The following is a 14,796-nucleotide window of genomic DNA, read 5'->3' on the forward strand; positions in this document are numbered from 1 at the left end:
CGTTGTAGAGTTGGTTATTGGGGATAAGTCCCCACATACATACGCCTCTGGTCTTTCACTAGGCTGTATAAACAAAGTTATTAAACACAATTTGAGAGAAGAAGCATAGTTCTGAAGAAACGTTTAATTGGGATTACCAGGTTACCTGTATATTTACTGCGGAAAAGAATATTGAAGTGATTACATTCGTACAAGTTATTTGTAATATGTTTTGTATTTCAACCAAACAGTTTACTGAAACCTCACTCCTTCTATATATTTAACCATTAATTACCTTTAAATTCAACGCTTCTCAACTGGTATCCCACGAGATTTTTGTCAAAATATTATTATATATATGACCCCCTGACTACGCCACTGCTAACTAGACTACGAAACGTTAGAGATATTGTTGAAATTATAGACTGCGTATAGGGATTTCTTGAGTAAAAAAATGGTTGCGAAACACTGCTTCAGATAATCGCGACCAACATATGAACTTCATCTGCCTTTCTTTGCTTGGTAGCTTGACAGTATTAAAACTATTTTCTACAGTTCTATTCTTAAATTAAGCCCCCCGCTAGTACAGCGGTAAGTGTACGGATTTACAACGTTAAAATCAGGGGTCAATTCCCCTCGTTGGGCTCTCCCAGATAGCCCAATGTGACTTTGCTATAAGAAAAAAAAAAAATTTAAACTGATTTTTTAAACTTATTTATATCTGAGGCACAAAGTAAATGTCTAATTTTCCAAGTATTCATTATGACTTATGAATGACAAATATTTTTTTTCCTTTTACTGAAACTCAATTCAAGACCTCCTAACCACTCAAAGTCCTGGAAATTCTATAATATTTTCATTCAGCTAGCATCACTCTTGAAAGAAAAAAGTGAAATAAGATGTTTATTTTGTCAATCATGGACTAAACGTAACCTAGCAATTAGAGTTATCAAATAAAAACCGGGCATGTCTTAGTTGTTTCCGAAGGTTAATGGTTCGCATCCATTTGCCACAAAAATTCGCGCTTCATACATTGGAGCCATGGGTGCGTTAGAAGAGTGTTGATAAAATCCTACTATTCGATTAAAGTAGCCCAAGGGATAGCTGTGTGAGCTGTTGACAAGTTACCTTCCTACTAGGCTTTCAGCTCAAATTTATAAAGCTTTACATGAATTTCCAAAACAACTAGCCAACCAGTCACCAAACATAACTACTCTGAATTATTCAATGTATATTTTATGTATGATTTACAAAGATGTAAGTTATTAAAAACTGTCATTTTTATGATACATGTATTGTTCCACATCTCGTGTTTTTCGTCCTACGCCATTTACATGTTGCATGAGAAGTCATACAATGTGTTCCATTTTCTGAAACTAAGGTTAGTTGAATATGATATACATGGATTTAAAAAGTAAAATTTGATCTCTATCATTGCAGTGTTTATGGTTATAACAGTAAACAGACAGACTGACACAGATATCTTTTTTCTCCATTGTTGAATTTTGAATTTAATAAAATTCGGTAACAAGAATTGTAGTCAGTTATGGACATAAGTCAAAATTAAAAAAAAACAACATGTTAATACTAAAGTCATTATTTCATTTAGTTTTTAGAACAGGTACAACGTTTCGGTCACTGGTAAAATTATTACCGACAACGTAAATTTTTATAGTGGAATCCTCTGTTGGTATAGTGGTATGTCTACGGATTTATGATGCTAAAATCAACGGTTTGTTTTCCCTCGGTAGACACAGCAAATAGTCCGATGTGGCTTTTCTATAAGAAAACACACACATTTTACAGTGAAGAACGTTTTAGTACTTGAAAAACAAAAATTAAAACTAATTTTACTTACTGTAGAAGCTGTAAGTTGTAATAAAAATCACAATAAAATATAGAAATAAATATTAATTTCTAAAAACAATGTTTATGGTTAGGGAAACAAAATTATAGTGACATTTTATAATAAGAATTAAAGCAGTGATTGGATTAAGATAATAAAGAAATAAATGTCCCCTAGGGATATTGAAAAATTTTATCAAGTTGCAATACGATAACGAAAACAAACAAACAAATAACTTCAGATGTCATTTTATATCAAAACGATTTTTTTTTCATTCATGTTGTGAAAAGTAAAGCTTCCGAAAACAGTTGTATAATAAAGTGTAATAACATTAAATAGTGGCACATAAACCAATCCTGTAGTTCTGCCACTAGTCGAAAGGCGAATAAACAACTTGACACCGTTATACATGGATAAAATGTATAACAGAATGAAAACAAGATACAATATTCTTCGTAAAGAAATGAGGAATGTCTCACCTATAAAGTGCTGCTTTACTAAAGAAGTGAGGAATGTCTCACTGATAAAATGCTGCTTTACTAAAGAAATAAATGTCTCACCTATAAAGTGCTGCTTTACTAAAGAAATGAATGTCTCACCTATAAAGTGCTGCTTTACTAAAGAAATGAGGAATGTCTCACCTATAAAATGCTGCTTTACTAAAGAAATGAATGTCTCACCTATAAAGTGCTGCTTTACTAAAGAAATGAGGAATGTCTCACCTATAAAATGCTGCTTTACTAAAGAAATAAATGTCTCACCTATAAAGTGCTGCTTTACTAAAGAAATGAATGTCTCACCTATAAAGTGCTGCTTTACTAAAGAAATGAGGAATGTCTCACCTTTAAAATGCTGCTTTACTAAAGAAATAAATGTCTCACCTATAAAGTGCTGCTTTACTAAAGAAATGAGGAATGTCTCACCTATAAAATGCTGCTTTACTAAAGAAATAAATGTCTCACCTATAAAGTGTTGCTTTACTAAAGAAATGAGGAATGTCTCACCTATAAAGTCCTGCTTTACTAAAGAAATGAATGTCTCACCTATAAAGTGCTGCTTTACTAAAGAAATGAGGAATGTCTCACCTATAAAATGCTGCTTTACTAAAGAAATGAATGTCTCACCTATAAAGTCCTGCTTTACGAAAGAAATGAATGTCTCACCTATAAAGTGCTGCTTTACTAAAGAAATGAGGAATGTCTCACCTATAAAATGCTGCTTTACTAAAGAAATGAATGTCTCACCTATAAAGTCCTGCTTTACGAAAGAAATGAATGTCTCACCTATAAAGTGCTGCTTTACTCTAAGACTTGCTCACTTTTTTTTTGGTTATCATAAATAAGTTCAAAATATCGTTGCTGTTACATGATCCTTTTATGTGTATTTGTTTACATTGTTAAAGTAAGGCCGAGCTCGGAAGATTTTGCACTCAACCATCTTGTTAAACATGTCAATATTTACAAACCTTACATCAAATATTTAATCTCTATAGGACAATAAGTTTAACTGGAAGCATTCCATCATTTGGAAGCACTCGAGTTCCGATGTCTTTTGAAATCTACTTATATTATGTGTGCACCTTAAAAACAAACTAATTAAACTATTCTAATTCACTCATTTTTGGCGTTTTTATATTGCATTCTATATTATGGTGGAACTCGAGCTTTCCATGATGTAGTCAACTCCGGAAAGAGGTTTGATTGAGATATTTGTTTGTTTGTTTGTTATTTTAGCTGTTCCTAATTTAGCAGTGTACGACTAGAGGGAAGGCAGCTATAGCATCACCCCCACCGCCAACTCTTGGACTACTCTTTTACCAACGAATAGTGGGATTGACCGTAACATTATAACGTCCCCGTGGCTGGAAGGGTGAGCATGTTTGGAGTAACGGTGATTCGAATCCGCGACCCTCGGATTACCAGTTGAGTGCCTTAACCATCTGGCCATACCGGGTCATAGAACAATAAAGTATCACCCCATGACTGCAAGGCACGATACTATTAAACTAGTTTTTTTCTTATAATATTTGTGCTAATAATAACACGAAAAAAGGTACGTAAGTCTTCTTCATTAGTCCCCAGATGGGACAGTTATAAGTTTACGGACAACGCTAAAATTCGGGGTTAGATTCCACGCGGTGGACACAGAAAATAGCACAATATAGCTTTGATCTAATAAACAAACACTCTTCTTCAATAAACGTATACCAGCATTATCTAACCATTTTCATTCGCATTATAACTTATTTCTTATTTTCATTCTCACTTCAAGTTGTCATTAATTTCTCTAAATACGAGAGCGTCCTGAACTCAATTTTAATGTAAAGCTTTCCACAAACTAATTAAAAAGCTATAATGGGATTGTAAAACTTTTCGCTAACCAATCACAAAGCTATGATCTGATTGTAAACTTTCTACTGGCCAGTCAAAAAACTACTATTAGATTGTAAGACTTTCCACTAGCCAATCACAAAACTATAATCAGATTGTAAAATTTCCACTAATCAATCACAAAGCTATAAGCAGGATAAAGTTGGGTAATTTTCAAAACACGAAGAGTTTACGGCAAAAGAAAAAAAAAGCTAACTCGTAAATTGATTTATTTATAACCAAACCATTTCTCAAAGAACACGTTCTTTAGTGAGTCAAAGATAAGCGTATGGACTCACAACGCTTAAGTCCGGAGCTCAGTTCTTCGTAGTGGACAGAGTGAAATTACATTATTGTGTAACTTTACGTTGAAACAAATAAAGAAAACAACCGGAGAGGGCATATTGGTTGTAGTTATGTTATTACAGAAATTCTAAACAAACAAACAAATTTAACTTTGATACATTTATATATAAACTAAATCTGATCTCGTGTACATTTTCGTTCTTAAATGTGCAATTACCACTGAAATTATAAGAGCAAAATGGTTGAGATTAAATTATTATTATTTTGTAAACAGAAATAATTTTATTTTAAATATAGCAGGCGATGGAATTGTTTGGAATTTCGCACAAAGCTACTCGAGGGCTATCTGTGCTAGCCGTCCCTAATTTAGCAGTGTAAGACTAGAGGGAAGGCAGCTAGTCATCACCACCCACCGCCAACTTTTGGGCTACTTTTTTACCAACGAATAATGGGATTGACTGTCACATTATAACGCCCCCACGGCTGAAAGGGCGAGCATGTTTGGCGCGACGGGGATGCGAACACGCGGCCCTCAAATTACGAATCGCACGCCTTAACACGCTTGGCCATACCGGGCCGCAGGCGATGGAAACTTGTTATTATTTCATATTTAAGTTTGTCATATAAGTTCTTTTTCCTGTTTATATTAGTATTATTTTATAGAAATTTGTTACTTTGTGATGAGAGAAGTAAAAAGTTTTAGTAGATAATTATCAATTTTCTTTTGAAAAATAAAATATATAAGTACATATTACAAATAATTTTAAAATAAACTTTAATATCATTAGACGTAAAACTTTTTTTTGGGGGGGGCGGTATTAAATATTCCTGTGTAGTCTAACAAACGCGACTTGTTCCTGTCTCTTTTTTTTTTTTTGTATGTTTGAGGTGGCCCACTCGCTTGGACCCACGGAGCTCACTGGGATGAAGGAAGTTTCTCCTAAACATTCCAAAAACGACAAAAAGAAACTCATACACGATTTTTTTGCAATCGAGTTATAACTAAGAGACAGAAAAGTAGAACTGAACCGTTGTTTTTCAGATTACTTAACAGATTGGATATACCGTTGGTTAGTAACATACTGAAGGTGAAAAGGACAATTGTGACGTGATTACCAGTGGCACTGATAATGGCCGATGATATGAGATCTAAGGTATGTATTTTTAACGTGTTTGTTTATGGACAGTTTCTTAAACAGTACATTATGATATAAAGACGAAAATAAAACGTTCGACATTAATGATAGCACAAAATGACTTGAGGATCTTTATACTGATCTGCAGGATGTAAAACATAACGAAACTCATACGATACGTGGTGTAATCCACCTTCTGATACTTTACACCATCACCAGATTCATTATTAGCCTACGTTGAAATATCCTATTTAACCATTAGACAAATAAACTTTCACTCGATTATATTGTTACCAATTTCTGAATGGTTTTATACTATTAAACTAAGAGAGGAATGTGTAAGCATTTGCGTTTCTGTTTGTGGCTTTGAAATTAAGAACAAAGCTACACAAGGGGCTATCTGTGCTGTTCCGGCCATGGATATAGAAACCTGGATTCTAGCGTTGTAAGTCCGCAGACATAACGCTGTGCCACTGAAGAAATTCTCTATGGCAAAACTATTAAAGCTATATACCACTGTCCATGCTTTTGAACTATCGACCGTGGGGAAAACAATCGGCTCACAGCCTCACCAACACTTCGGTTACTCGTTACAAAGGAATAGTGGAATGTATTTTCATATTATAATCCACTCATAGCTGAAAGGGCGAACGAGTTCGGCGGCAGGTTTTAATCTCGCGACTCTTAGAATCCTTAAGCGTCCTTACCACCAGGCCAAACTCTATGATATTATCTTAACAGACGATTCTCTTTTTTATGTAAAACGCAATGATTTTTATTAGTTTGTTAAATTTCGGACAAAACCACTCGAGAAATATTTGGGGTCGCTGTCACAAATTTTGAAGATACAAACTAATTTGTTTATTTAAAGATAAGCACATAGCAACATAATAGAATACCTGTGCTCTGGCCACCATAGGTATCGAAACCCGGATTCTAGCATTATGTGTCCGCAGACATACCACTGCGCCACTGAGGGCGATAAAAAACAACTAGTCAACACTATCCACAGTCAACTCTTGGACTATTTTTACCACGAATAGTGAGATTGACCAACACATAACAATGCTCTCACGGATGAAAAGGCGAACATATTTGATGAGGGATCGATTCCACGATCTGCAGTTTGTAAGTCGAAAGCCCTAACCACCAGGATATGTCAAGCACATAAATTAGGAAATGTAACTAATACTAAAATATTATACTAATGTTTCACACCACGACTAACGTAACACATTTTATATATATATATAACAAATATTGAGATTTCAAGTTTTCCCTTCTTCATTTTGAGGTAAATTCATATTTTCGTTCTTCGCTCACAAAACTTACATCTTCGTCAGGCAAAGAAAAAATGAGTTAAAGGAAATAGTTTTTTGATTAGAACAACATATAGCATAATTTTCCTAGTTTCCATGCCAATAAAAGTGATGCTTTTTAAACACAATAACAAGTTCTAAATAGAACGTTATGCTAATGTATTTAATAAGTACTAAGTATATAGTTTCAATAGTTTATATCGTTCTTAAATAAATTTTTGATATAACATTATCGGAAATAAATTGTATTTTATACAATTAATACAATACAATATAAGTATGATAAGATACTACATGTGGCAATGTAAAACATAACTACGTATGTTTTGTTGTTGTTTTTCTTGTAGGTTTTACGTTTCGTCAGTTTAGGCCTAAATATCAAACAATAACACTATGTAACAAAATTTTCATTTTTTCTTGTTCCTGGGCAGAAAATTTTATTTCCCAATTGCTTCTGCCTAAAGTAAATCGAAAAGACCTATTTTTCTTTTCAAACTTTGCTTTTGTGAACTAGGAGCGTACAACGAAAACATGATGGGAGGCTATATTTGGGGGCTGATACGTGAAAGTGATTTACATTACCAGAGATGCCAACCATTACGATTTTGGTGTATACATTACGACTATACGCTCATACAGACAAATATTACGACTTGTTGCAACTCCCAAATTATTATATATTATATAGGCCTATACAATAAAGTGATAAATTGTTCTTTCAGGGCTTGAAAGGGGTGAAAAGAAAATTTCTAGTGAGATACAAATAACTTTTGATAATAAATAAAAGACATAGTCCAAATAGCTACTTGCGATAATCATGTTTGTGCTTTAAAGACGTCTACCAATAGTTTGAGTGCGGTGCTTCTCCATACTGGGTACGTGTGGGAATCCACAGTTACGTCATTGGCGCTTGTCAGCCAATCAGCGCTCGCCTAGATGGGTATTTCTCGTTTTCTAAGCGGCATAGAAACACCAATGCGATCGTTTACAAGATGGAAAAAAAAGAGGCCTCATTCACCAGATTGTCTTGTTTCTGGCAAATCTAAAAGGACTAAAACTCTGAATCAACAATTTAGGAAAGAATATAGTTCAAAATATCCGGTCATTGCATCAAACGTCAGTGACAGTCATGCGTTTTGTACAGTTTGTCACATCGATTTTTCTGTGGCGCATGGCGGGAAAAACGATTGTTCAAAACATACAAAATCGGCATCTCCCCAACAAAAGGCTAAGGCGAAGACAAAAACGATGCGGATAACGCCATTTATGAGTAAGAATTCAGAATATGAAATAAATGAGCAATCTATAGCAGTAATAAATAATAATATAATAATAAACAGCTTAGAGCCACTGGTCAGGCCTAGTAGCCGGAAATGATAAAGGGCTCTGTTTACAATCATTACGCTCAGTCATTTGAAATAGTTGGCATCTCTGCATTACAGTCACAAATCTCGAAAAACTACTCACTTCTATACATTTTTGTATAACTTTAGTGTAAATGCATGTAAATCTTGATTCATATATTGTTTTATTAAGACCTTATGTAAATGAAAATGTGCAAATTTGCCCGTTTTTACTTGGAAAATAGGTTAATTTCTACATTTCATTATCGAGGTCATAAAAGCAAAGTTTGAAGGGAATAATGGCCATTTTCTATACTTTTACAACATGAACAATTAAGAAATAACACATACTGTCCAGGAACAAAATTTATGTTACATTGCGTAATTTTTCGTGTTTAGCACATAGGGCTGTCTTATTTAAGTGCCATTTTATTTATAAAAAAAACAAAACATAACATTTTAGCTGCCACAGATTCTGTTTAATTAAGCTATTGCAGAAATGCATATAGTCCAGACAATTCTTTGTGACAAAAAAACATAAGTCGTGAATAAAATGTTCTACAAATTCTGATTTAGCGCAGATTGTTGCGCCATCTATGGGTAATTTCTCAAAAGATGCATATGGTTTCAAACTTGCTGACAGTTGTTGATTCAACAAGACTGTTTACTTAGTAAATATGGCATGTTTTTCTCAAACCGTTAAAACTGAAAACATATTTGATAAGCCAGTTCACTTTCTCGTAGCCCCTCGCTAGTACAGCGGCAAGTCTATGGATTTACAACGCTAAATTCAGGGAATCGATTCCCCTCGGTGGGCTCAGCACATAGCTTGATGTGGCTTTGCTATAAGAAACACACTTACTCGTATTTAATCAAGTCAGGTTAGATAAAGGTTGGTTATCCAATGTTCATTCTAGTAACTTCTATCTATGCACAAGATCTGATCAAAAAGTTCGAAGACTTCTTCTGTTACAGGTGCCAGTACAGAGGCAGTGAGCTTTGCTGTGGTGTGCCCAAAATACAAATAGTGATTTACCCCACCAACAAGTCATTTCTCTAGACCTTATTCCCGTGTTGCGATAAACGTGTTCAGAGACAGACGTATCTCTTATCCCTGTCGTAATAAAAATGAAGAGAAAAGAAGAACAACATGTTTGCATCAAGTTTTGTGTGAAAAATGGTAAAGAAGGAACAGAAATCCTTGAAATGTTAATAACTGCATTTGGTGATGACTGCTTAAGTAAGGCTGTCGTTCTTCAATGGATAAAACACTTTCAAGATGGCTGGGAATCGGTCAAAGATGACCCACGTTCTGGGCGATCGTCGACAATGTCTACTGATGAAACGGTCGCTTAGATGAAAGAAAAAATTGGAAGTGATCGACGATTAACTCTCCGCGAAATTGCTGATGAGCTGGACGTTTCGTTTGGATCGTGTCAGGCGATTTCAACTAAAAATCTCTGGATATGTCGAGTGTCTGCAAACTTTGTTCCAAGTCTGTTGAGGGATGACCAAAAGTTTCACTGTCGACACATGTAAGAGGATCTGAAAGGAAGACTAGAAATATATCCTAATATCATCAACGTCATTATTACCGGTGATGAGCCATGGGTATATGATTATGACTCTAAAACGAAACTTCAGTCATCCCAGTGGAAGTCTCCATCAACATCACGTCCGAAAAATGCACGACAGTCTCGATCAAATATAAAGACAATGTTGATTGTGTTTTGTTTTGTTTTAATGTTCATCATAAATTCGTATCTCATGGCCAGGCAGTTAACCATGCCTTTTATAAAGAGGTATCAATTCGCTTAAAGGAGAAAGTTAGAAGAAACCGCCGTGAGTTGTGAGATAATTGTCACTGGTTTCTTCATCATGACAACGCGCCTTCACACACTGCTGTGTCTATTCAAGAATTTTTGACAGAAAGAAAACATTCCTGTGATACCACACCCCCCGTATTCTCCCGATCTTGCCTCGTGTGATTTTTGTTATTTTCCCAAAAATCAAAATTAAGTTGAAAGGACAGAGATTTGATTGTATTCCAACCATCCATAATACAGTGAAAGCAGAACTTAGTCACATAACAGTTGAAGACTTCCAGCATTGCTCCCAAAAATGGCAGAAACATTGAAACAAGTGTTTATCAGCTGGGAGAGATTACTTTGAAGGGGATAACATATAATACTGATGTACGTACATTATTCTTCAGAATGAAAGTGTAGTCTTATAACTTTTTGATCGCAACTCGCATATTTCTATTTCAAGGTGAGTTTAAGCAGAACATTCTACACATGAACAGACGTATGTGTGTACTTTTCCTACTCTTTATTTATGAGGTTTTCAGATAAATCGCCGCAATATTTTACTTTCTTTCTTCAAATGGATTAAAAAAAGATCTTCAAGGGTCGTTCGAATAAGAAATAGAAAAACAAATTATGTAACTAACTATTGCCTAATGATGCATTTCAAAATTGACTTCACACTGTATTGAGAAAAAAGAAGATAGAAACGTTTGCAGTTTACTAAAATATAAAGTAAATTGTTTTGTTAACAAATTAGAAGTTATAATTCTGCGTAACATTTGTATATAACTAAATAAACATAATATCAACTTAGAAAACAGGTGAATTTTATTATATTTTACGTTATGTGTACCAAATATATTAGAATCATACATTTAAATCTAATAATGATATAAAGCCCTCCAGGGCTAAGTAATAAATCTAGAATTTGACAAAGCTAAAAATTTAGTTTAGATACTCGTAGGAATTGGAGTTGATCATATCACAGACTGCCAATTGTGTTGCCTTATGCTTAACAGCAAACAAACTTATATTATAAAAATATATTAGATATTCATCATCGCATATTTCGCTTACGTTTATGCGTAGAAATTTATTAAAAGTAAATAAGTAAATATATCAACCAATTAGTTATCAGTGTTATTAATTTATATCACAAAGAAACAAACAGTTGTGATTTAGCATAGAGATGCGATGAGTTATAAAGTTTCAGTTAATTTGTTTTAGAAAGTATAAAATGAAGTATATATTTCGTGTACTTGTCTGAAAAAAAAAATACAGAGCGAATTTAAAAATATATTATGCCCCAGTGTTTACAGATCCTGCTTATGGTTATTTCTGGTATCCTCTCAAATATGTTTGTGGCAATTTTGTATTAGTATCCTGCATATCCTTACAAAATTTTAGAAAAAAATAATTCTGTCGAAAATGTATTACGCATCTTTCGAACAGATTTCATGTTTTTGACCTTATTTAGTGGGGCCGGGCTTGGCTAAACAATTAACATGCCCAAAATTTAAATCTGAGAGTTCATTTCTTTCATCCAATTGCCGCAAGATTGTGCCCCAATAAAATTTTACGGTCAAATCCAGCTGTCCATTTAGATAAAGATAACTCATAAAAAGATAGCGATGGACTTTTGACCAGCTGTATTCTCTTTTGTCTATTTGTTCAAACTTAAGGACGGCTATGCGTAGATAGCCCTTGTGTATCTTTGCTAGATAATTCTGAACAGACAGCTATCATTTATTGACAAAGTAATAAAGTACAATATTATTATAATTTATAAACAAAAAAGGAGCTAGTTAGTCATGTGAATTACAGACATTAGTTTGATTTCTGTTGTTGCAATCAGCGATTAAAATACTTTATATAATAATTGTGAAAATTAGTGTTTCAACTAACGATTCTCAGCATGTTTTTTAGAAAAGGGTTTTCTTGTGTTACATATGCGTAGTAGCTTTGTTTCTTCTAAGAATTACAAAATTCATTGATAATTTGTCTCCAAAGAAAACCTTTATTAATTAACGTTGTGTGTCTGTTTATCAATGAATTCCTCTCACAGTTTTGGAGCTGTCAGATTTGACAGGGGGACTCGGAGTAGCCCGAATGGTGGCCTTATCTATAATGGTTATCCCCTTACCAAGAAGACACTAAAGGAGATTAAAACGTGGTAGGAAATTTACCTAGGCCTGATGATGGTCTGAGCATGCGTTTTCCTAGTCGTTAAATCCGAATATGACGGTGGATCACAGGAGTGTCATATTTGAAACTGTAATATATACTTCCAGTCACAAACGTGGCCTAGGTGGTCAGGTATTATGGGTGGGAGTCCAAACGATTTGGTTTTGGGTAAGGATCTCCAGTCATGGGGTAGATATAGAAGTAATTGGGATAACAGAGAATCCTATCAGTACATTGGAGTCTCTATGAGTCATGAGAGGATTTTAAACCCTGCAGGAGGCACAAGTAGTTTATGCTAGTAATTACTAATTAGAATTTTTTTCTACCATTATTTTTAAAGTTAATAACTGTATATAAAATTGTCTTGGTGGTAAAAGAAACTCTGTTCTATTTCGAGAATTTTAATCAATGAAAGAATCCAAGAAAAGTAATTTAATATGATTACAGATAAAAATAAAATAAAATTTCAAAGTATTTTATTATTGTTGTGGTGAATTTAAGTTTTTTAATTGAACTCTGATATTTATTCATATAAGTTCTTAAACTCACTGCTAGGTGAAAAGGGGAGGGGCGATTAATTTGGAACATCAACGTGGAAAATTGTTAAGAAACAAGAACTAATCAATCCATTAGTTATCTGTTTCATTGGGTTTGGTTTTGTTTTGAATTTCGCGCAAAGCTACACGAGGGGGCCCGGCATGGCCAAGCGCGTTAAGGCGTGTACTTCGTAATCCGAGGGTCGCGGGTTCGCACCCGAGTCGCGACAAACATGCTCGCCCTCCAAGCCGTGGGGGCGTTATAATGTGACGGTCAATCCCACTATTCGTTGGTAAAAGAGTAGCCCAAGAGTTGGCGGTGGGTGGTGATGACTAGATGTCTTCCCTCTAGTCTTACACTGCTAAATTAGGGACGGCTAGCACAGATAGCCCTCGAGTAGCTTTGTGCGAAATTCAATAACAAACAACTACACGAGGCCTATCTGCGCTAGCCGTCCCTAATTTTGCAGTGTAAGACTAGAGAGAAGGCAGCCAGTCATCACCACCTACCGCCAATTCTTGAGCTACTCTTTTACCAACGAATAGTGGGATTGATTCTCACATTATTACGCCCCCCACGGCTGAAAGGGCGAGCATATTTGGTGTGACGGGGATTCGAACCCGCTACCCTCAGATTACGAGTCGAGTGCCTTGACCACCTGGCCATGTCGGGCCTCGTTTCATTGGGTTGTATCACAAATACGATTTACTTTGAAGTTTAAAAACTGTGATGTTTGATCATAAAGATACAATGAGTTATAAAACATTAGTTTAAAGTTTTGTGAAAAGTTAAAACCAAATATACACTGTGTAAAGTTCTTAAATAATCTGATGGTATAAAAAATAATGTGTATTCATTACGGTTAGTTTTGCTTCCGTCGAAAAAAAGCAAAAGCAAATCACATAAAGTAATTAAGTAAACAGTATACCTGGGAATACCACGATACCATAAAGTGAGGCAGTACGATGAAATTTGATCTCCTGCAGTACAGCGGTATATCTGCGGACTTACACGCTAGAAAATGAATTTTGATAATTGCAGTTGGCAAAGCACAGATAGCCCATTATGAAGCTTTGTGTTTCACTACAAAACAATCAAGTAAACAATGAAATTTTGGTACTGTAATCAAAGAATTGTGTGTGTGTTGTTGTTTTTTTTCTGATCTGTGATGGATATATTTTTCAGTTGTTATTTGTACTTTCGTTTAGTATCCGTTTTGTAGTTTAGTAAAACTTGGAAATGGTGTTTTCCACATGAATAATTTATGCAAAAGAAGAGACATTTAACATCGATATGAAAGATTATCAAGGTCTAGGAGAAATTTTTTTTCTTGGATGTAGGCGTTTTACCATTGATCCAAAAGCCGTATTTATGATTCCAACTCAGGAAGGAGAACTATAGCCTGGAACTTCCAGAGCTCCTAAAGAGGTTCTACTCCTGAACTTTAGATTGGGCTCACAAAGTGCTTGGATGACTCATGGTCAACAAAGGCTGAAAGGGGAGATCATTATAGGGCACAAAGGCTGTGGCCAATCATAGAAGCCCAACTACAACCTTAGCTGTTATTACTCGTAACCAGCAGAAATATAACCTAGGTATTCAAGACTCATATGAAAGATTCATTGCAGAACTGAGCAGGTTCATGCATACGATTTGTGCTGTCTACATGTGAAGGGATATCCCAACATAGCATTAACAAATTTCAAGGATGTTGTCATGGATGTGTTCATGAAGGGACTGACAGGTACAGTGATATATCATTTTTTTACAAGGGTGTTAGGGACATCCACACCATAATGGAGGCACTACCTGTAGTGACTAGGCTCGAAACAGTAACATCAAGAATAACAGGAAAGGAAGAAGCTCACGGTGGCTACACCTTAATCATAGGTGGTTAAAGCACTCGACTCGTAATCTGAGGGTCTCTGGTTCGAATTCCTGTTTCACAAAATATGCTTCCCATTTCAGC

Source organism: Tachypleus tridentatus, chromosome 2 (genome assembly GCF_004210375.1).
Source record: "Tachypleus tridentatus isolate NWPU-2018 chromosome 2, ASM421037v1, whole genome shotgun sequence".
Taxonomy (NCBI): domain Eukaryota; kingdom Metazoa; phylum Arthropoda; class Merostomata; order Xiphosura; family Limulidae; genus Tachypleus; species Tachypleus tridentatus.